Below are 24,376 nucleotides of genomic sequence, written 5' to 3'. Positions count from 1 at the left end.
CAATAAAGATTTGAATATACCACCCTCTTGGAAATATTCATTGATATCCCCAATTATCAAACCAGATAAAGATGAAAAACAGTGTTCCTCATATAGGTCAATATCATTACTCAATATAGACTACAAGATGTTTATGGCTATATACGCAGATAGGATCAAACACTTTCTTCCTTTCTTAATTCACAAAGATCAAACAGGTTTTATTAAAGGAAGAAATACTTCAGATAATATTAAAAGAATACTAACATTAATAGATTATAGCAAACATAAAGTCCTAAATTTAAATGTAATCTCATTAGATATTAATAAAGCTTTTGATTCGGTTAACTGGAACTTTCTTTCACTAGTTTTAAAAGAATATAACTTTCCTTCTAATTTTAATAATCTTATCCAAATACTATATGAAAAATCTACTGCATATGTTAAACTGGGATCATATAGATCAGGCCCTATAACAATAAAAAGGGAACTAAACAAGGTTGCCCTTTATCACCATTGTTATTTGCATTACTCATAGAACCCTTTGCAAATCAAATCAGATCAAACAATAACATAAAGGGCATTTGTATTAATAAAATGTTAAACCTTAAAATCCAACTCTTTGCTGATGACATACTATTAACTCTCTCAGATGCAAATGAGTCTTTGAATGCTCTATTTAACTCCATGAATAAATTTCAAAATATTTCAGGCTTAAAATTTAATGAAAACAAAACTAAAATTATGCCCTGTAATTGTAAAAAAAATAATATAAACAAAAGATTTTCCAAATATATAGTAACAGAAAGTAAATTATTATATCTGGGAATAAATCTACTCAATGAATTAACAGATTCTCTAATATTTAACTATAATAAAATACTAGACAAAATAGAACAAACAATTGGTTACTGGAATAAATATATCTTTTCAACAGCAGACAGATTATATCTTATTAAAATAAACATATTTCCCAAAATATTATACTTAATACAAAATTTTTCATTGCCACCTCCCAAATATATTATTCAAAGATACAATAAACTAATTTTAAATTTTCTATGGTTTCCAAATAAACCCAGATAGCCTTAAATAAACATTTGCCAGATTGGGAAGATGGTGGAATTAATTTACCGGATATTGATTTATATATTACCTCATCTGTTATTAAAACATAACATTATGGTTAAATAATTTATACACACCTATATGGAAACAAGCCCATGAGCAGATTTATATAGAAATCAATTATAATCACATACAAGACAACTTAACAGTAATACCATCACCCCTTATATGGATGTTAAAAGATTATTTTTTAGGGAAAAGAAATAATATTAATAAATTGCCATCAAACTATGTAAGCTCTACACTTTCAGTGTTCAGAACATATATAAACAAAATACCAAATATTAATTCTTGGATTTTTCTCATTTTCCCTATAGCTTTTACACCAAATATTCTAGATACATTCCAAATATCTAAAATAAATATACTTAAAGAAGAAACATTACTCTTTTGGCATCAACTTATAGAGAAAGGGAAAATTCTAACAAAGGAACAGATAATTTATAATTATAATATAAATAAAGACAATTGGCTGTTTTACAAAATCTAAGGCATTTTCTTATAAATAAAATAGAACAAATGCAACCTTCAGTTAGACATGAAGCTCCAAAACTCATTGAATACCTTATTCTTATTACAAAACAGCCTTATCAGGGTACAGGTTATTTGTCTAATATCTATAAAATTGTTAAAAACAAAAACTATCATGAAAAATCATACTGGGATTATTATACTTTAATAAACAACCATCCTCCAGTTGAAGAAGAAAAAGTAATATTCTAAAATCTTCCAAATTTTCTACATTATCAAAATACTGGCAATTATTCACTTGGAGATATCTACATAGAAGTTTCTATACACCACATAGGTTAGCCAAAATGTATTCTATTGAAGATCAATGTTGGAGATGCCATACCAAGATAAAAGCAGATTGGCAGCATGTTTTTATGAATGTATATGTCTCAATATGTACTGGAAATCCATTAATTATTTTTTCAGACTGTTTATAATGATAATTTTCAATTAACAAAGTCTTTAATTTTATTCAATTCTCCTATTCCAAACTGTGTACCAAAAAGACACTAAAATTCTATGGTCACTATTGGCTATTTCACGTAAAATCATAACTATACACTGGAAAATGAGGCTTCACTTACGCTCAAGGAATTTGAGACTTTAACAACAACAGTTGCTCACATGGAAATATTAACAGTGAAGAACAGAACTAAAAGATCTACTTCTTACTATTACTCTTGGATGAAAGTACTGGAAATACTTGAAAATATCGAAGAAGATATATCATCTTATGTTTCTAATTTTATATAATATAGAATTTCAATGTTATTTGCATAGACACCAATGTAAATAGTTATATAATGGTTTGAAGTTAGTAATGTTTTAGAAATGTAAATATGTTATTTATCTTTATTTCATGTAATGTTTAAGACATCTTATTTGAAATAATAAAAAAAATATTTAGTAAAAAAAAAAAAAATCAAAAACGTCTAATTAACTCATTGATCAAATTTAAAGACATATGTACACAAATTATATACATTTGTAAACACATAAATATTTTCTGCTCCTGAGCCTCATTCTAGTAAGACACTATTGTAATGCATCTAATCAGTGGGGGAGTATGCATGCATGTAGTAGAGGTCTAATAGAGACAGTATCATTAATACCTGTTCTCTTAAATGCATTAAAATACACTATCCATCTAAGTTCAGCTACCTCAGTCTTATTCTTAATATCCCCTTTTCTGTAACTCTCTCTAACGATTTCAAGAACTGGAAACTTAAATTCATGCTGTGTACCCCACTCATTAATATGCTTTGCTAGTGCATTATACTGTTTATTATTTCTGATATCCCTCAGGTGTTCCATTATATGCTCATTTAAAGACCGATTCTCCTTACCTATCTAGAAAACTTTGCACGCCACACAGAAACTGTAATAAACAGCATTCCTTGTGGAACAGTCTGCGTGGAAATTAAACTCTAGAGCCATCCCTTTATGTGTATGCAAAAATGATGCACCTGTAAATATATAACTGCAGGCACTACAGTTCCTGCATGGGTAAGTTCCTTGTCTCTGTGAAGTAATCAGTGGTTTACTTACTTCTACCCTATAACAAAGCTGTTTCTTTAGGAACTTATTATTCTTGAATGAGAATAGTGGAGTGTCACTAACTATTCCACTTAATTCTTTTGAAGCCTTAAAAATATGCTGTAGCATAGATTAGATTCAGACCTGCTGAATATAGCTTTGTTTGTATAACTTGAGCACTAATCCAGGCCATCTTTTTTGGAGAAGGTTCCCCTGCACCCTAGTGGCACGACTGTGCAGTTAGAACTTGTCTGAAGACGGCTGGAACAGGGCTCAGTTCTGAGCTTTTTTACGGGTTATTTGGATAATTTGTTTAAATCAGTTTGCTCATTTTCTATTGTTATATATATAAAATTGCACTTTATCTGTTTTTACTGTATCTGTGCTTCTTACTACTTTATTACTTTATTTTGCTTTTGCTGCGTATTCTTAAAAGTACTTAATTGCATTTATTCTGATGCATTTATTACTGCTTGTTAGTAGCCTTATTAAATTGTAACTGTTATTCTAAGCCTTTGGTTTAAGCACTTGGGCTTCAGACCAGTTGTTTTACATTAAAAATGTTTGTGGTCTGCACTGTTGTGGCAGGACAGGTAGCTTACATCGTTCTAATTTGGGAGTTGCTGATTGAAGGCTTACTGTCTGTTATTCTAAAAGTGTATTAGTTCTGGTTTAAGCACTTGGGCTTTGGGATAGTTATTTTACATTAAAAAGGTGTGGTCTGCACTCTTGTGGGAGGAGAGAGTAGATTCTGCTCTTCTGAGCTGGGAGTTTCTGGTTAAAGGCTTATTGTGCCTGCTTATTTGAACTGTTTCTTTCTGAAATTGGTACGCTTTGTTTCCTGTAGCATAGACTAGATTCAGACCTGCTGAATCTAGCTTTGTTTGCATAATGTGAGCACTAATCCAGGCCATCTTTTTTTGGAGAAGGTCCACCTGCACCCTAGTGGCAGGCGTGTGCAGTTAGAACTGTCTGATCGAAGACTGCTAGAACAGCTTTTTATTGGTTAATTGGTTAATTTGTTTAAATCAGTTTGCTCATTTGCTACTGTTATAGTAAAAAAATACACTTTATGCATTGCCACTTAGCTAGGGTTAAACTATTCCCAGTGCCATAGAGTCTGTTCTTCAAATTTTCCCTTAGAACTAGCCAGTTTTTTTTAGTTTTAGCACTGAAATCTGTTTCTGTGAGCTCAGCACTTTTTCAGAACTCATTGTAAGCACTAAATCTACAAATTACTACAACACTCAACTTTCTCACTCGTCTAGAGGAAAACAGTTTTTAGTTCTTAATAAATAATGACCTATCCAGGCATGTCTAAGGGTCAGCTCCCGGTGTTTTCTCCTGTCTACCTGATGAATCTGGGAATCTTGGAGTAATGCAGCAATTGCCTCATGTACACAAACAACCCTCTCCTCCTACCACCCAACACTACAATCTGTGAGAGATGCACTTATATAGCCAAACTGGAAGCAAAGCTCTCTTCACCCAAGATTGGACTAGACAGTCAGGAGGAGAAGGTAAACACTTGCACCACACCACACTCATCATATAGTCCCTCAAAACCTACACCACCAAAGCACACACATAGAAACACAAAACACACACCTACATTCACAGAGGCTCTCAATAAAAATTTGCTCAAGCAACCGAGACCTCCACAGCAGAAGCACAAGCAACCTCCACCCCCCCACAACCCAAATGACACATAGCCCACAAACAATCAACCATAGCTTATAAGGCATAACAATGTACCCAACACTCTAGTCATAGGTAACTCTCTAGTCAGGCACACTGATGTTCCACTCACTATGGGAGAAAGTTACAGTCAGCTGTCTGTTGGGTGCCAGGATCCAACACATAATGCATGCACTCAGATCACTCCACAACGAGTACAACTATGACTCTCATTGTCCATGTTGGTGTGAATGACCTGAGATGTACCTCCCTGGACTACATGAAAAGAGACATGGAGGAGCTCTCCAATCTTATAGCCCAGGCAGGTATGACCCTAGCCCTGAGTAGCATCCTGCCATCACCCAGAATGATACCACAGTACAAGGACAAAATGATTGATTTCAAAAATTGGCTAAGCTTCTGGTGTCATTCTAAGGGGATCCAATATCTGTCTGCCTGGGATGACATGATCGACAGACCACAATGCTTTGCCAGAGATGGCCTGCACCTGTCACCCTTGGGATTCCAGATACTGTCTAAGGCTTTAGCCACCCCTGCAGTGCCTTTTTTAGGCAAGCTTCAAATGACAAATTCACCACCATAATAGGTACAAGCAAGCAAAATCTGAAGGTAATGCTACTCAGTGCTAGAAGTCTAAACCTCAAAATGCACTCACTCGAGGCACTCCTTAAAATGGGGAACATTGACATCTGTGCAGTGTCAGAGACCTGGTTCAAGGCTTTAGAGAGCAGCCCTGCATTACCAGGCTATAATTCATACCGTACCTTTAGGCCAGCTAACCTGGACCAAAACACTAAAGGCGGAGGCGTGACCATATTCATTAAGGATATCCACACCTACAAGCTAGTTGCTCAGCATAATGCATCTGAGATTATCCAAGTGCAACTAGCTCTGGGCAAGACGGCAATCTAAATTGTAGCTTGCTACAGCTCCCCCACCATGCCCCAGGATATTAGGGTACAACCCAGCACCCTAATAAGTGGCAATTTCAACTACCCCATGATTAAATGGGAAAACTACTCATGTACCAACTCTTTTGATCAATGTTTTCTAGAATTCATAAATTCCACTGCCTTGGACTAACTTATCCACACCCCCACCAGGGGCAGCAATATCCTAGACCTGGTCATTACAAGCATGGGTGACCGGTGCTACCCACCAGAGGTCAATTCCATGTTGGTCAAATCCGACCAGAAGCTAATCACCCTAGACATCCACATCCCACCCCCACCCCCATTAGGGAAACCAGCATAAATATTTCTCAAAAGCCAACTTCACGCTTCTTAAGACAGAAGTGGCAAACTTCACGACACCCAAGCAGATGGACAATAGAGATATGACTGTTGAATGCTACACAAATGCACTTTATAAGGACTTACATGAGTGCATGGATCGTGCTATGCCTAACAGAACCAAGATGCTATCCTTCAAAAAAAGAAGCCAATCTGGTGGTTCCTTGCCATAAACAAACTCTACAACAGAAGAAAGAAACTGTTGCAAAAAAGAGTAAAATCCCATGATTGGAGGAACTCCCTGGTCAGCCTCAGTAAGAAGCTGAGATCCCTCATAAAATCCTCCAAAGCTAGTTACGAAAACAAAATTACCACTGATTCTAAAGACAACCAGAAAGCATTCTATAGCTATGTCAAGAGTCCCAATGGTTACACTCATATCTGCTCTGAGTTACAGCACAATGGCACTAAATATACAGACCTAACTGATATTGCCAACATCCTGGCAGATAGGTCCAGTGCTATTTTTAATCCCCTCTCACCCCCTAAAGGGCCCATCTCTATACCAGAAGAATGCAAAGTTCCTGTAATCATGGCTGCACAGATATAAACACACTCTCCAAAGCCAAGAATACAGCATCAATAGGACCTGACAAATATGTCAGGCTGTGTTCTACACGAACTACAGAACAAAGTGGCACCCCACCTAAGCACCATGTTCAATCATAGCCTCACTTCAGGCTTTGTGCCCACTGAATGGCGCACAGTGACGGTTATCCCACTCCACAAAGGGGGAACCACCATGGACCCTAGGAACTACCACCCCATTAGCCTGATGAACCTGGTCTACAAGACCATGGAACATATCATCATGGAACTTGTAAACAAAGACACTAGTAATCTCCAAACTCTGGACCCCACCCAGTTCAGGTTTGTAAAATGCAGATCATGTCTCCTAAACCTGATAGACTTCTTTGAAGCAGTCACTCAAGCTGTAGACGAGGATAAGGTGGTTTACACTGCCTATCTAGATCTCGCTAAGGCTTTCGACACCATCCCCCATTCTGGAATTATAGATAAACTCACTAAACTAGGTATAAGTCCTTAAGTCACAAGATGGGTTGCCAACTCGCACACTGACAGAGCCCACACTGTAAAAGTAGCAGACATCCAAATCCGACTTGAGACCAGTGACAAGTGGAGTACAACAGGGGTCCTGGGTCCTCTCCTGTTTTTTATCTACTTTCTGAAGTACAGACTAACACAGAAGGTCTTTGGCTAATGAAGTTTGCAGATGACTGCAAACTAGGAGCCATAATTGAAACTCCTAATGATGTGGACATCCTACAAAAGGGCCTCACTGAGACAGATGCCTGGTGTCAAAGCCATGGCCTCAAGCTCAATGCCAAAAAGTGCATTGTCATCCTCTTTGGTAAAAACTCTGTACCCATGTACTACCACATAGGCGGTAGTCTACTTAACACCAAAAGTATGATAAGAAACCTTGGGACACAGGTGGACAGTAGTCTCTACTTTGATAATCACATCACCGCAGTAATCAGGAGATCCTTCTGCATGGCACACTTCATCACAAAAGGTTTCTCATCCAGGAAAAAAGAGGTCATTGTTCCCCTCTACTCATCACTCATTAGACCCATTATGGAGTACAATGTCCCTTTTGGTATGCACCTCATAAGAAATCTACAACAACTGGAAAGGCCACAGAAATACCTCACAAAGATGATTACCTGCCTCAAACAGAAGCCCTACACAGACCGTCTCAAAATACTCCAGCTTTACTTTGTTGCATATCGGCTAATCAGAGGCGATCTCTGCCTCACGCACCAAGGTATGTCAAACTCAGAGCTGTTGGACATTATCCAATTAAAGAAATCCCAATCCTTCCAAGCTACATGCTCTAGGGACCAAAACCTTGTCACCACAATAAATAGAACATGTTGGAGGGATAGATTCCAGTCCCAGAGACTTTCCATACTCTGGAACAAATTACCTAGCTACATCAAACAAAGCTCCTCATTAGCACTCTTTAAGAAAAATCTTGATGATTAGATGGGAAATAGAAAATTCACCCCAGGGATCACTTCTGTGGCTCTGCTCGACATGGGCATAGGAAAATAAATTTCTTGGGTGGCAAAAGCCATGGTACCTTTTTGGCTAGGCTTATATCAGCCCTAGGGCCAATAGCCTAGTACTTACCTATGAATCTATGAACCTATCCCAAATTCTCTTAATAATGTCACAATAAGTGTTCACATTATTAGAGAAGATCACAGGGACTCTAGTATGTCTTTCATTGCCATGGCAGCCAATATCTATGTAATGGACATATATGAAGGTATACGTGGGTGTATGGGAATGTGATTGATCAGTTCTCATGCACTAATCCAGGGAAAGGTTAAGAACAGCAGCCAACCCAGAAAGACCACTGACAGATTTTACTAACAATGATTACAATATGAAATGACTCAAAGTTACTGAGAAATGATCTGCTTGGTGGTTGACCTAACTATTCACTACACAGTAAAGAGTACTGTGTTCAGTATTTGTTTTCCCTTTATTCAGAGGAGCAAACCCAAATGTTGTGTGGTAGCACATACAATGCTTGGCTCTGTATAATGAATCCCTCTTGCTGATGATGTTAAAATAAAATTTATGATGTTTAAAAAAAAATGCAGCCTAACCACATTAAGTTCCTGGTTCTGCAGTCCCAAAGGTGCTACCCACTGAACTTGAGCAGTAGTAATCAGGCAGTCATGGATTTGGCAAAATCAGAACATAAGTAGCCAAGTTGCTGACATCAACAGAAATACAGATGCATCATCTGATTTTACAACAATCCAATTGTTTCTGTCCTGAATTTTAAGGAAAAAAATGTAGCATTTTGCTGAGAAAATTGCTCTACTGCCTTATCCATAACTACGTTACAATGTTTAGCAAAAACAACAGTGTCATTTTTTTATCCACCATAAAATCACATAGTATAACCTCATTAGGAAGAGTGCCCACAACAGACTAGTCAGAACAGACTGCAAAATACTTAATGATTCTGAAAAATTAGACCACGCTGGAATTTCCTTCAGCAGCTCCGTTTTAGTCTGCCATTTAATAAGAGAAAACTGTGAGACAGAAACAAAATTGTTGGCTATTGGTGAAGCACCCACTAAGAGGAGAAAACGCTGAGAGAAGAAAGGAGCCACTTTTGAAATTTTAAGTATTTTTCTTACAATTATTTGTTAAGATTTCTGCATTGCTGCCTACCTCTTGGCATTTTCCAGCTTGCTAAACTTGATATCTGTATTAAGAACTGTAATTAGAACACATCTTGGGCCTGTTTACTGCATTTCCTGTGTTGCACTTATTTTAAAATCGTTTTTTTCTTAACTTGCATTTTACCTGTCTCTGGCCTAGCACTCAAGTGTGGGGTCATGTATTGCACTGTTCTAACTTGTTGCTACTTGTGCATCTCTGCTATCTTTAAACAAAACAAAAAAAAATCTTGCTTTTTTCCCACTTTCTGAAATGTAAAAAAAGTTCATTTGCAGATTTGCTGTTCTGAACTGTTTGTAAGTTTCTTGGAGGCCATCGCTTGCTTGGGCTAAAGGGAAGTCTCTGTGTTCATCAGTGGCAGTGGTAAACACTGAACAGCCTGCCTGCCCCTGTGGGAGTGGTTACTGCCTAGAAACTGTAGTTTTATTTTCCATTTTGGGTCAGTTCCAAACTCCTTGATCCCCCTCTCTTAAAACCCAATTGCCTCATGGTTTTGGCATCTTTTCAGACTTGTTGGCTGTTGGTGAAGCACCCACCAAGAGGAGAAAACGCTGAGAGAAGAAATGAGCCACTTTTGAGACTTTAGGAATTTTCCTTCAGATTATTTGTTAAGATTTCTGCATTGCCGCCTACTTTGTGGCATTTTCCATCTTTCTAAACTTAATATCTGTGTTAGGAACTGTAGTTAGAACACATCTAGAGCCTATTTACTGCTTTTCCTGTGTTGCACTTACTTTAAAATTGTTTTTCTCTTAAAACTTGCATTTTACCTGTCTCTGGCCTAGCACTCTAGTGTGGGGTCATTTATTGCACTGTTCAAACTTGTTGCTACTTGTGGATCTCTACTATCTTTAAACAAAACAAAAAAAAAAAAATCTTGCTTTTTTCCCACTTTCTGAAATTTAAAAAAAGTTCAGTTACAGAGTTGCTGTTCTGAACTGTTTGTAAATTTCTTGGAGGTCATTGCTTGCTTGGGCTAAAGGGAAGTCTCTGTGTTCATCAGTGGCAGTGGTAAACACTGAACAGCCTGCCTGCCCCTGTGGGAGTGGTTACTGCCTAGAAACTGTAGTTTTATTGGCCATTTTGGGTCAATTCCAAGCTACTTGATCCCCCTCTCTTAAAACCCAATTGCCTCGTGGTTTTGGCATCTTTTCAGACTTGTTGGCTGTTAGTGAAGCACCCACCAAGAGGAGAAAATGCTGAGAAGAAAGGAGCCACTTTTGAGATTTTAAGTATTTTTCTTCAGATTATTTGTTAAGATTTCTGCATTACCGCCTACATTTTGGCATTTTCCAGCTTGCTAAACTTGATATCTGTATTAGGAACTGTATTTAGAACACATCTAGAGCCTGTTTACTGCATTTCCTGTGTTGCACTTATTTTAAAATCGTTTTTTTCTTAAAACTTGCATTTTACCTGTCTCTGGCCTAGCATTCAAGTGTGGGGTCATTTATTGCACTGTTCAAACGTGTTTCTATTTTTGTATCTCTGCTATCTTTAAACGAAACAAAAATCAAAAAAAAGAAATCTTGCTTTTTCCCACTTTCTGAAATTTAAAAAAAGTTCAGTTTCATATTTGCTGTTCTGAACTGTTTGTAAGTTTCTTGGAGGCCATTGCTTGCTTGGGCTAAAGGGAAGTCTCTGTGTTCATCAGTAGCAGTGGTAAACACTGAACAGCCTGCCTACCCCTGTGGGAGTGGTTACTGCCTAGAAACTGTAGTTGTATTGGCCATTTTGGGTCAATTCCAAACTCCTTGATCCCCCTCTCTTAAAACCCAATTGCCTCATGGTTTTGGCATCTTTTCAGACTTTTTGGCTCTTGGTGTAGCACCCACCAAGTGGAGAAAACGCTGAGAGAAGAAAGGAGCCACTTTTGAGATTTTAAGTATTTTCTTCAGATTATTTTTTAAGATTTCTGCATTGCCGCCTACTTTTTGGCATTTTCCAGCTTGCTACGCTTGATATCTGTATTAGAAACCATATTTAGAACACATCTGGAGCATGTTTACTGCATTTCCTGTGTTGCACTTATTTTAAAATCATTTTTTTCTTAAAACGTGCATTTTATCTGTCGCTGGTCTAGTACTCAAGTGTGGGGTTATTTATTGCACTGTTCTAACTTGTTACTACTTGTGTATCTCTGCTATTTTTAAACAAAACAAAACAAAAAAAATCTTACTTTTTTCCCACTTTCTGAAATTTAAAAAAAGTTCAGTTACAGATTTGCTGTTCTGAACTGTTTGTAAGATTCTTGGAGGCCATCGCTTGCTTGGGATAAAGGGAAGTCTCTGTGTTCGTCAGAAGCAGTGGTAAACACTGAACAGCCTGCCTGCCTTTATGGGAATGGTCACTGCCTAGAAACTGTAGTTTTATTGGCCATTTTGGGTCAAATCCAAACTCCTTGATCCCCCTCTCTTAAAACCCAATTGCCTCATGGTTTTGGCATCTTTTCAGACTTGTTGGCTGTTGGTGAAGCACCCACCAAGAGGAGAAAACGCTGAGAGAAGAAAGGAGCCACTTTTGAGATTTTAAGTATTTTCTTCAGATTATTTTTTAAAATTTCTGCATTGCCGCCTACTCTTTGGCATTTTCCAGATTGCTACGCTTGATATCTGTATTAGGAACCGTATTTAGAACACATCTAGATCCTGTTTACTGCATTTCCTGTGTTGCACTTATTTTAAAATCTTTTTTTTCTTAAAACATGCATTTTATCTGTCGCTGGCCTAGCACTCAAGTGTGGGGTCATTTATTGCACTGTTCTAACTTGTTGCTACTTGTGTATCTCTGCTATTTTTAAACAAAACAAAAAAAAATCTTTCTTTTTTCCCACTTTCTGAAATTTTAAAAAAAGTTCAGTTACAGATTTGCTGTTCTGAACTTTTTTTAAGATTCTTGGAGGCCATTGCTTGCTTGGGCTAAATGGAAGTCTCTGTGTTCATCAGAGGCAGTGGTAAACACTGAACAACCTACCTGCCCTTATGAGAGTGGTTACTGCCTAGAAACTGTAGTTTTATTGGCCATTTTGGGTCAAATCCAAACTCCTTGATCCCCCTCTCTTAAAACCTGATTGCCTCATGGTTTTGGCATCTTTTCAGACTTGTTGGCTGTTGGTAAAGCACCCACCAAGAGGAGAAAACACTGAGAGAAGAAAGGAGCCACTTTTGAGATTTTAGGAATTTTCCTTCAGATTATTTGTTAAGATTTCTGCATTGCCGCCTACTTTGTGGCATTTACAGCTTGCTAAACTTGATATCTGTATTATGAACTGTATTTAGAACACATCTAGAGCCTGTTTACTGCATTTCCTGTGTTGCACTTATTTTAAAATCATTTTTCTTGTAAGACTTGCATTTTACCTGTCTCTGGCCTAACACTCAAGTGCGGGGTCATTTATTGCACTGTTCAAACTTGTTGCTATTTGTGTGTCTCTGCTATCTTTAAACAAAACAAAACAAAAAAAATCTTGCTTTTTACCCCACTTTCTGAAATGTAAAAAAAGTTCAGTTGCAGATTTGCTGTTCTGAACTGTTTGTAAGTTTCTTGGAGGCCACTGCTTTCTTGGGCTAAAGGGAAGTCTCTGTGTTCATCAGTGGCAGTGGTAAACACTGAAAAGCCTGCTTGCCCCTGTGGGAGTGGTTACTGCCTAGAAACTGTAGTTTTATTTTCCATTTTGGGTCAGTTCCAAACTACTTGATCCCCCTCTCTTAAAACCCAATTGCATCATGGTTTTGGCATCTTTTCAGACTTGTTGGTTTTTGGTGAAGCACCCACCAAGAGGAGAAAACGCTGAGAGAAGAAATGAGCCACTTTTGAGATTTTAGGAATTTTCCTTCAGATTATTTGTTAAGATTTCTGCATTGCCGCCTACTTTTTGGCATTTTCCAACTTTCTAAACTTAATATCTGTGTTAGGAACTGTAGTTAGAATACATCTAGAGCCTCTTTACTGCTTTTCCTGTGTTGCACTTATTTTAAAATTGTTTTTCTCTTAAAACTTGCATTTTACCTGTCTCTGGCATAGCATTCAAGTGCGGGGTCATTTATTGCACTGTTCAAACTTGTTGCTACTTTTGTATCTCTACTATCTTAAACAAAAAAAAAAAAAAACCTTGCTTTTTTCCCACTTTCTGAAATTTAAAAAAAGTTAAGTTTCAGATTTGCTGTTCTGAACAGTTTGTAAGTTTCTTGTAGGCCATTGCTTGCTCGGGCTAAAGGGAAGTCTCTGTGTTCATCAGTGGCAGTGGTAAACACTGAACAGCTTGCCTGCTTCTGTGGGAGTGGTTACTGCCTAGAAACCGCAGTTTTATTGGCCATTTTCGGTCATTTCCAAACTCCTTGATCCCCCTCTCTTAAAACCCTGTTTTGCGCATTTTTGCGCATAGCACAGCATCGGGCAGTGCTGCTTAATCAGGTTTAAACTATTCCCGGCTCCACAAAGTCTGCTCTTCACTTTTTCCCTTAGAACTGTTCCAAATCTCAAAGTAAGCACTCTATTTTTCTTCTAAAACCCAGCAGTAGCTAGGATAAGTGTCTTATAAGTAAGCACTAATAAACTAAAGCACTACACCCTCTTATACTCCATTTAAGTACTTGGCTCCCTATTGGTCCTTTTTGATCAAGTCAAAAAGTAATTCCTTATACTTTTCTGACATGTCCAAAAGTCAGTTTCAGGTTTACCCTCCAATCCTACTGGTGAATATGGGAATCTTGAGGCAATGTTACAGCTGCCTTATGTACACAGACCACCCTCTCCTCTTCCCAACAAGCTCAAATATATGTGAGAGATGCAACTATATAGCCAAACTGGAGGCTAAGCTCTCTCAACATAGTACTGGCACGGTCAGCCTGGAGGAGAAGGTAATCGCACACACCACAAATCTAGTCTCACATAGACCTATCGCAACAGCAAACCAAACACATAAATACACAAAAACATACTTGGAGGGTCTAAATAAAAATCTGCCCAAGCAACAGAGACCTCCAAAGCAGACATCCAAGCAACTGCTACCCCCACAACAATACCCATGTATCACATAGTTCACAAAGTCAGTGTGCCACACAGTCACAGCCCTTAAGGCTAAACAACACACCTAATACACTTGTAATAGGTGACTCTATTGTCAGACACACTGACGTCCCTCTCACCAGTCTGAACAAGGAGAAGGTCACTGTTAGCTGCCTGTCAAGTGCCAGGATCCGCCACATAACACAAGCACTCAGGTCACTCCAAAGCAAGTACAAATATGACTCCGTCATTGTCCATGCTGGTGTGAATGACCTGAGATGTACCTCCCTGGATTACATGAAAAGAGACAAAGAGGAGCTCTCTGATCATGTGGCCCTGGCCGGTATGACCCTGACCTTGAGTAGCATCTTACCCTCACCAAGAATGATACCACAGTATAAAGACAAAATGATCAATTTCAACAATTGGCTAAAGTATTGGTGTCACTCAAAGGGGATCCAGTGTCTGTCAGCCTGGGAGGACATGCTTGACAAACCATGTTGCTTCGCTAGGGATGGCTTGCACCTGTCACCCCTGGGTTTTCGAATACTGGCCAAGGCTGTTGCCACCCCCATAGTGCCTTTTTTAGGCAAGGCTCAAAAGACAAGCTCACCTCCTTAGACTACACAAGGAAAAAGAAACTAAGGGTAATGCTGCTCAATGCCAGAAGTCTAAACCTCAAGATGTAAGCACTCGAGGCTCTCCTCAGTATGGAGAATATCGATATCTGCGCAGTAACAGAAACCTGTTTCAAGGCTCCCGAGAGCACCCCAGCACTACCAGGCTATACCTCATACCATGCCTTTCGGCCCCAAAACTTGGACCGAACCACAAGAGGAGGGGGAGTATCCATATTCATCAAAGATACCCATACCTCCAGGCTAGTGGCACTGCACGAAGCATCTGAGATCATCCATGTGCAACTAACAGTGGGCAAAACTGCCTTCCAGTTTGTAGCCTGCTACAGACCACCCTCCTAAACTCAGGAACCACACTCGGCTTTTCTGAAGACACTGGAGAATAGGAAGGTCTCTCCAAACACCATTATATTGGGTGACTTGTGGTAATTGTCCCTGGCCATTTCCAAAATGGAGGAAGAACCATGGCTGCCTAAGCAAGGGAGTCACCATAATGATCATGGAGGATTCCTTCTGAATCTTCAGAAGTACTCTGGATACCATTGGAAAGGATGGAAGAGCATAGAGGAACATTCCTGTCCAAGGGAAAGAAAAGGCATCTGTCTTCCAGGCCATCTTGCATGGAGTCCTGGAGCAGAATCTTGCCAGCTGATTATTCAGAATTAAGGCAAACAGGTCTACTTGAGGAACTCCCCACAGATGAATCAAATCTTGGAAACCCCCCTCATTTAATTTCCATTCATGAGTACCAGCCTTTGTCCTGCTCAGCTTGTCTGCTACACAGTTTTGCTCTGACAGAATGTAGGATGCCAGTAGTGTGAAATTGTGCTGTGAAGTTATATCCCAAGCTAATGTAGGTTTTGTAAAATAGAATTGGAAACAGTTGTACACCTCATTGCTGGTTGTAACATACTAATGGCAGAAGGACTGATATCGAGGGCATAATAATGTGACAATACTGTTGCACTGGAGATTGTGCAAACATTATGCTACTGAAGTGGCTGACAAAACACTGGAAACATGAGCCACAAAACATCATAGAAAATGATGAAGTTTACATCACAGTGGATCACCCATTACCAACAGTTCAAAAGATAGATGCTAGAAAACCAGATATAGGGGTTCATGAAAAGAAGACAAAGCAACAATGATCATTGAATTCACCACACTCAGTGACTACAGTGTCTTGCATGAAAATAAAATATCAGGATTTGCAGGCAGAACCCAGAGCAAAGTGGAAGAAAGATACCCAGACATTTCCAATAGTAGAAGGAGCAATGGGTCTTATAAAAAAACAATCTGCAATTGTATTTAGATATATTAGCATCATTAGCACAAGGTGCTGATCAAACACTAATTCTAACTATTAGGACTACATGATCTGTAGAGAATCCCACGTTTTTAATGTTTTTTTTTATATTATTCTGTATATGAAGATTAAATTTTAGATTATCATTTATAATCATTCTTTTCTTAGAATACTACTACAAATATAATGATAATCACAAAATATAGCATTATCATTTGACATTGAGCAGGAAAATATAAATAAATCAGTACAATACTTTTAATTAAAGTAAGCATCTGAGTTAGTAAGCAAGCATTAACTATCTACTTTGTGCATTGGACATAGGCAACCCTAAGTCACAAGGAAAGTTATTTATTTATATTTATTTATTGGCATTTGTTTACTAGGAAAGTCAGATGTGCCCATTCTCCATGGAAGCCCAGGGAGAAAACTTCCAGTGCATATAAATTCGTTAATGTAAACTATAGTTAATTCTTTTAGCACTGAAAAAATATTATATATGGTTCTTACTTGCTTACTTGCTTGGTGTGATGGATCTGCAGTGTTCTTAAGACACACAGTCTTGCTGGCTGGATTCTTGCTAAAATTCAAAGTCTGATTATATTTGCATTCACAGTCTGTTGCATACAGAATCTTGCAGAATATACACTGATGAGAGAATATACTTTGCAGCACTTGTCTTTAAGAGCAGTAACCAATAACTTTTATAATAAATAAAACTGGACAAACGTTGCAGCTTAAAAGTACTGTTCCAACTTTACTTCTCATATAGTACAGATGATGTGAGAGATATAACATTTACCTCAGAACACCAAATGTGTTCCTACCATATCCCAAACAACTGGATTTATACAGCTCTTTATATACTCTTTTAAACATATTTTGGAGAATTGCTTATCCTGTAGAAACAATACTAAACTTCCTTGTTTAACAATGTCTTGTAAGAGACCAGCTTTTCTGACAGTGTGAATATCCTGTAACAGTGTCCTGATGTCCATGTAGAAAAACATATTTTTGAGGAAACACATTGTCCTGTATTCTATTTGAATCTGTGTATAGAAACATGTGTTCTTATGTCAATGCTGATAAGCATATCCTGTTTTTATGAAGAAAAACATATTTTTGAGAAAACACATTGTCAGAGATCAGCTTTTCTGACAGTGTGAACATCCTGTATTTTATTTGGATCTTTGTATAAAACATCTGTTATCCTGTTTTTCCATGCAGAATAACATGTCATTGTTACATCTTGTTTTGAGTCTGTAAGGGAAGAATGTCCATTCAGCAGATTCCTTTTCCAAGCCATGGTCATTTAGTATGACTGCTGATCACATTTTACTTAAACTTTGTTTCTGCATTTAAGCAAGCCTTTTCTTTCAGCATATTTACAACATAATTAATTTCAGATTTATATTCATAAAATCTAACAATTCCCTCTGTCTATAGACATACTCAAAACATTTTATATAGAAAACACAATAAACAAACCTTTAGTTTGATACAACAAATCAAAATGCAATTTTACATAGTTAATACAATGATATAAGTATTACTACCAAACTGAATGTATTTAACAACTTTTTCTTTTGCAGACCATTCTGTGAAAATATTTTATCAATTATGAGCTGTGTCTGCTTTAATTTTACTTGATTAATTTATTCTTTTGCAATCACAGAATTTAATTTATGACTTAGAACTGTTTCATTAACTCTTTGCAGCTGTTGAATTAACTATAAGAGACAGTAACCATGTGCTACTGCAAGCATTTATACACTACTGAAAACACACAATTTCAATGTCATTTTAACCATAACATTGTGGTCATGTCTTTGAACTGCTCAATAACATCTTGGTAAAACACTGAACTGGGCTTAGATAATAAATATTTGAAAGCAATTTACTGGGGTAAAACCAATGATATTACAACTTGACAAATTACTTTTGAACTTATTACGATGTATCCTGTACAGTATGTATTTACACAGACTGTTTGCTATTCATGCATTTCAATCTAGTAGGTACCCTGGACCCATTTTTTATTAAATATGGTTTTCACACATATTTATTACTAGACATTAATCTCATTTGTACTGAATTCTTCTGCATTTGTACATACAATGACTATAAAGTACATTTAGTCTAATCTTACAAATTTAATAACATTAATATTAAGCAAAATCTTGGAAAATGTTTGTCTCTTTAGAAATATCTAGTGGAATTGACACCAAATCCATATGTCCTGTTATTTTAAACTACATACTCAACAATTAAAAATATTCATGCTTTTTTATACCAACATTGTTTTGCCAAAAACATATTAAAAATAGTGACCATTCTTGCTATTAGAAACATTTATGCATTTTTGCATATCTTTATTCTTTCTTGTATAGCTTTAATAAAGCAATTTTAAATCATCTCTTGTTTTTTCTAAACAATAAAATAATAACCATTATGATAGCTATTAACAACTTGTAAAATATCTTATCCTGTCAGGTTTAATCCAGTTTACCAGTATTTCTAATACACTAATACCTGTTTTTCCCTCTACCTAAAAGAGTATTGTCAAGAATGAATGAAATATTTTTTCCTCTAGCTTTATTTTAGATCCTTATTATTTATTTTTTATGTAGCTTTATTTCAGACCCTTGTCACAGTCTGTTTATACAGTCAGTGTAAAACTGAGAAAGTGCCCCTCCCTCTTATACAGTCAGTGTAAAACTGAGAAAGTACCCCTCCCCCTGTAGTACTTCAGCACTGTTTACCTGCCCTATGCTGTGAAAATAGAATGTATGTTAGCCTAACACTATGGTTATACATTTATTTTATTAAATTATGAACTTTTGTCTGACTTGATAACTTTTTATAAAGCTTTTGCTGTTTACTACCACTAGTAGGCATTTACATTCTCCTGCACAATTGATTTGAACTGTATATATACTATAGCCCATTTGCTGGCTGTACTTGATACAACTGAGGGTTTTTTTTTTTTTTTTTTTGTCCTTTTAACATTTACTTGCAAACAGATTATCAGTGACATCTATGCACAATTGTGGCATTTTATTACAATTACTAAATAGTGTTGCCTGTAAACATTTTAACAATTATGTTTTAATAACAATGATGCTTTAGAAAAACTCAAGCTACTTGCCTGGCAATCAGTCTTGTTATTTATCTTATCTTTCCAGCATTTCCTGTAACTATTCATTCAGTCTAGGAAGGTCTGAGCTCACATGTCATACTCTGTAAACTATAGTTAATTCTTTTAGCATTTTTCCTTTAATGTGATTGTGATTTGCATAACTATGCATTTATACAACATAAATAGACATCATTTTACAATTACCTTACATGGATTTCAGTATTTTTTATTTTTTTTATTTAACTATTTAACTGTCCTGCCATTAATTTTACAAAAACTGTTTGAATAATACCATCTGTGATTTTATTTATTTTTAAAATTCAGAACTTTAACTGTTTGGTGTTACTATATAATTATAAACAAATTGTAAAAAACAAAATAGATATTAGTTTAACCAACACATTTATATTTATATTATTTATATTTGCTGTTGTCTGCCTTATTGCAACAGATGTACTCTAGATGAAAAGAACACACATGCATGTCTGTCTTGTATCTGTATATCTTTATACAAGCATGTCATGTCTTGTGACTTTAAATTTTTAGAACAGTTTTGTTTACCTTTTGACTATGCTAATGAATGGCATTCATATGCTTTACTTTACTGTAGTACTGATAGATGTCTTGCTTTAACTGAATGAAAGTAAAACATTTAAGAATGATTTGTCCAGACATCAGATCCTACCATCCTACCATGTATGTTTAACCATTTTCAAAACATAAACATATTATAAAATATATTTCTTTTGCACAGATTAGCTGTGTATGCAGGAAATTTCCAGTCTCTGTCAGTTCAGCTAATTTATTTCCTTTATCCTGCAACTGCTTTTGAAGAATTTCCTGGAATGTTGTATGGTCTTTCTGACATTCTTTAGTAAGCTGTTCTGCTGAATTTGAAACTCCTATGCACTTTTGAAAAGATGTATGTATAACTTGTCTAAGCTTCCTGAACTCATTGTGTCTGTCGTTTAGAAGTTTACTACATTCCTTTGTAACAAAATGTACTAGGGGTTCTATCAGTAACTGATTTGACTCACATGTGGTGACAGGACATAACTGTTCAACATCAGAATGTAATGGAAACACTTTACCCTTAGTTAATTCTTCAGATCTGTCTTTACAGTCTATTTCTTTAGCAATATGATGCAATATTATTTTATGACATAATACACAAAATGCAGTTTTTGTTGAATCACACAATAAACATTTGTCATTTTTCACATGGTTTTCTTTGAGATACCAGTCAAATATTGTAATACATTTGCATAATGCCTTACTATCAACCTGCCCTAATAAGGTTTTACATTTACTAATGTGCTGTGTATACCAACATAGCAATTTACTAAAGTTTGGTTTACTCCTGCATGAATTATAAATAATATCCATACTATCTAGTAATATACAACCTGTCTAGGAATACAGAAACTATATATGAATATACAACCTGTCTTAAGAATATAAAAACTATCTTAAGAATATACAAACTGTTTTAACATCATCCACACTAAATATGTGACACAGAAAAAAGTCTTACCAGTTAGCAAGAAAACAGGTGATCAGGCTGCTATTGCAGATGGCTGGAAATTTTTCAAAGTCACTTGAGAAGCTGGGAAAGCACAACAGGCAGTGGACTGATGGGCTAGTGGATATCCCCCTTTTCTTGAAGAATTTATGGCACTGCGAATTTCTTGAACTAGTCTCACTCCGGATTGTAGACGTCTAAAAAACTTTACTACTGAAAGCTGCATAAACTGGAATACTTTTGTTCAGAATTGACACATACGTACAAATGTTAGTTACTGCAATTTAACTGAAGTGACCCTCTGCAGGGCTTACCATCACTCCTCCTGTGGTTGAATGCAGATTGTAGGTTCAAATGCAGACTAGCTTGCCATTGAAAAAATTATATGGTGCTAGTCACTCAGCTGCCTCGCCATTGAAAAAATATTATATATGGTTCTTACTTGCTTACTTGCTTGGTGTGATGGATCTGCAGTGTTCTTAAGACACACAGTCTTGCTGGCTGGATTCTTGCTAAAATTCAAAGTCTGATTATATTTGCATTCACAGTCTGTTGCATACAGAATCTTGCAGAATATACAATGATGAGAGAATATACTTTGCAGCACTTGTCTTTAAGAGCAGTAACCAATAACTTTTATAATAAATAAAACTGGACAAACGTTGCAGCTTAAAAGTACTGTTCCAACTTTACTTCTCATATAGTACAGATGATGTGAGAGATATAACATTTACCTCAGAACACCAAATGTGTTCCTACCATATCCCAAACAACTGGATTTATACAGCTCTTTATATACTCTTTTTAAACATATTTTGGAGAATTGCTTATCCTGTAGAAACAATACTAAACTTCCTTGTTTAACAATGTCTTGTAAGAGACCAGCTTTTCTGACAGTGTGAATATCCTGTAACAGTGTCCTGATGTCCATGTAGAAAAACATATTTTTGAGGAAACACATTGTCCTGTATTCTATTTGAATCTGTGTATAGAAACATGTGTTCTTATGTCAATGCTGATAAGCATATCCTGTATTTTATGAAGAAAAACATATTTTTGAGAAAACACATTGTCAGAGATCAACTTTTCTGACAGTGTGAACATCCTGTATTTTATTTGGATCTTTGTATAAAAACATCTGTTATCCTGTTTTTCCATGCAGAATAACATGTCATTGTTACATCTTGTTTTGAGTCTGTAAGGGAAGAATGTCCATTCAGCAGATTCCTTTTCCAAGCCATGGTCATTTAGTATGACTGCTGATCACATTTTACTTAAACTTTGTTTCTGCATTTAAGCAAGCCTTTTCTTTCAGCATATTTACAACATAATTAATTTCAGATTTATATTCATAAAATCTAACAGTTAACACATCACATTTACAAAATAAGCAGAAGAGTACAGAACACAGCAAGGACAGGATACATTGTAGATACAATTATCAATTTTTTTAATAGTATAATACAGCCTATAAATTGAAGGTTTAAAATATATAGTTGAAGGAAGTGTATATCAGGCATAGAAGATGAAAATAGTACATATATTGTCTTCAATCAAACAGGTGGAGCTATTTTATAAAATATCCAGAGTATGAATTAATGTAAGAGGAGAAGTGCTTGAATATGAGCAGGTAGAAGAGTCCTGGCAGAAATGTCTGGGATTGATAAACTGCAGAAGTTAGGTATTAAAGACTGAAAGGAACCTAGAAATATACACACGATCACACAGTCAAACTATGGACTTGAAATCCTTATTGTATATGCTGTTTTTATAACAACGGACTTGAATGAGAAGCATGTTTGTATATGGTGTAAATAGATATGTTTTACGACCTACATGTTACTATACTGAATACAATGTATAACATTCACCGATGGTCATGCTGTAAGAATGGAAATGATTGTGATTTATATAAATGAAAAAAAAAATGAAAATAAAAATTACTGAAAAAAAAAGGTATTAAAGATTGAAAAGAAGCTATTTGCAAGAAAAATATGTAAGAAAAAAAGTTAATATAATGGAAAGAAAAAAGTGATGTCTTGCAGGTTTCAGCCAGAGTTAGTACACAGGAACAGAAGTACAATTCACATGTCTCTTACAAGGACTCTGCCCTTCTGAGCTGGGAATTTCTGGTTAAAGGTTTATAGTGCCTATAGTGCCTGAATATTTGAACTGTATCTTACTGAAATTGGTACACCTTGTTTGCTGTAGCATAGACTAGATCCAGGCCTGCTGAATCTAGCTTTGTTTATATGCTTGTTGTTTGTTTGCTTGTTATTTCCCTGGAATGCTAATTCCACCTACTACGCGGCTTCTCAGTGCTTCTGTGGATCACTAGTGATATCTGCATTGCTTACTGTACTTATTTCCTTGTTTCACTTGAAAGAAAGTTACTGTTTGTCATTTTTGCATTTAAGTTACCTGTAACACATTGCACTTAAGTTACCTGGCACTTGCTCACTAAAGCAATTATATAAGTCAGCACTAAAATTAAAAGCACTACACCCTCACTCCCCACTGGCCCTGGTTTTCAATTATTAAGGAATTCCCAATATTATTCTAGCATGTCCAAAGGTCAGTTGTCAATCTCCTCTCCGGTCCAGCTGGTGAATCTGGGAATCTTGAGGCAATGTTACAACTGCCTCATGTACACAGACAACCCTCTCCTCCTCCCAACAAATTCCAACACATGTGAGAGATGCAACCATATAGCCAAACTGGAGGCTAAGCTCTCTCATCTCAGTACTGGCATAACCAGTCAAGAGGAGAAGGAAACCACACTCACTACAATTCCAGTCTCACACAGACCTACCACGATAGCAAACCAAACACATAATCACACAAAAACATACTCGGAGGCTCTAAATAAAGATCTGCCGAAGCAGCAGAGACCTCCAAAGCAGACACCCAAGCAGCCGCTACCCCAAAACAAAACACGTGCAACACATATCTCACAAAGCCAGTGTGCTGAACAGTCACAGCCCTTAAGACTAAACAACACACCTGATACATTTGTAATAGGTGACTCTATCATCAGGCACACTGACGTCCCGCTCACCAGGCTGAACAAGGAGAGGGTCACGGTGAGCAGCCTGTCGGGCGCTAGGATCCGCCACATAACACAAGCACTCAGGTCACTCCAAGGCAAGTACAAATATGACTCAGTCATTGTCCATGCTGGTGTGAATGACCTGAGATGTACCTCCCTGGACTACATGAAAAGAGACATAAAGGAGCTCTCTGAGCATGTAGCCCAGGCAGGTATGACCCTGACCTTGAGTAGCATCTTACCCTCACCAAGAATGATGCCACAATATGAAGACAAGATGATCAATTTCAACAACTGGCTTAAGTACTGGTGTCATTCAAAGAGGATCCAATGCCTGT

This window comes from Protopterus annectens, chromosome 5.part0 (assembly GCF_019279795.1).
Source record: "Protopterus annectens isolate FY-2018-M chromosome 5.part0, PAN1.0, whole genome shotgun sequence".
Lineage (NCBI taxonomy): Eukaryota > Metazoa > Chordata > Ceratodontiformes > Protopteridae > Protopterus > Protopterus annectens.
This window is presented reverse-complemented; position numbering follows the sequence as displayed.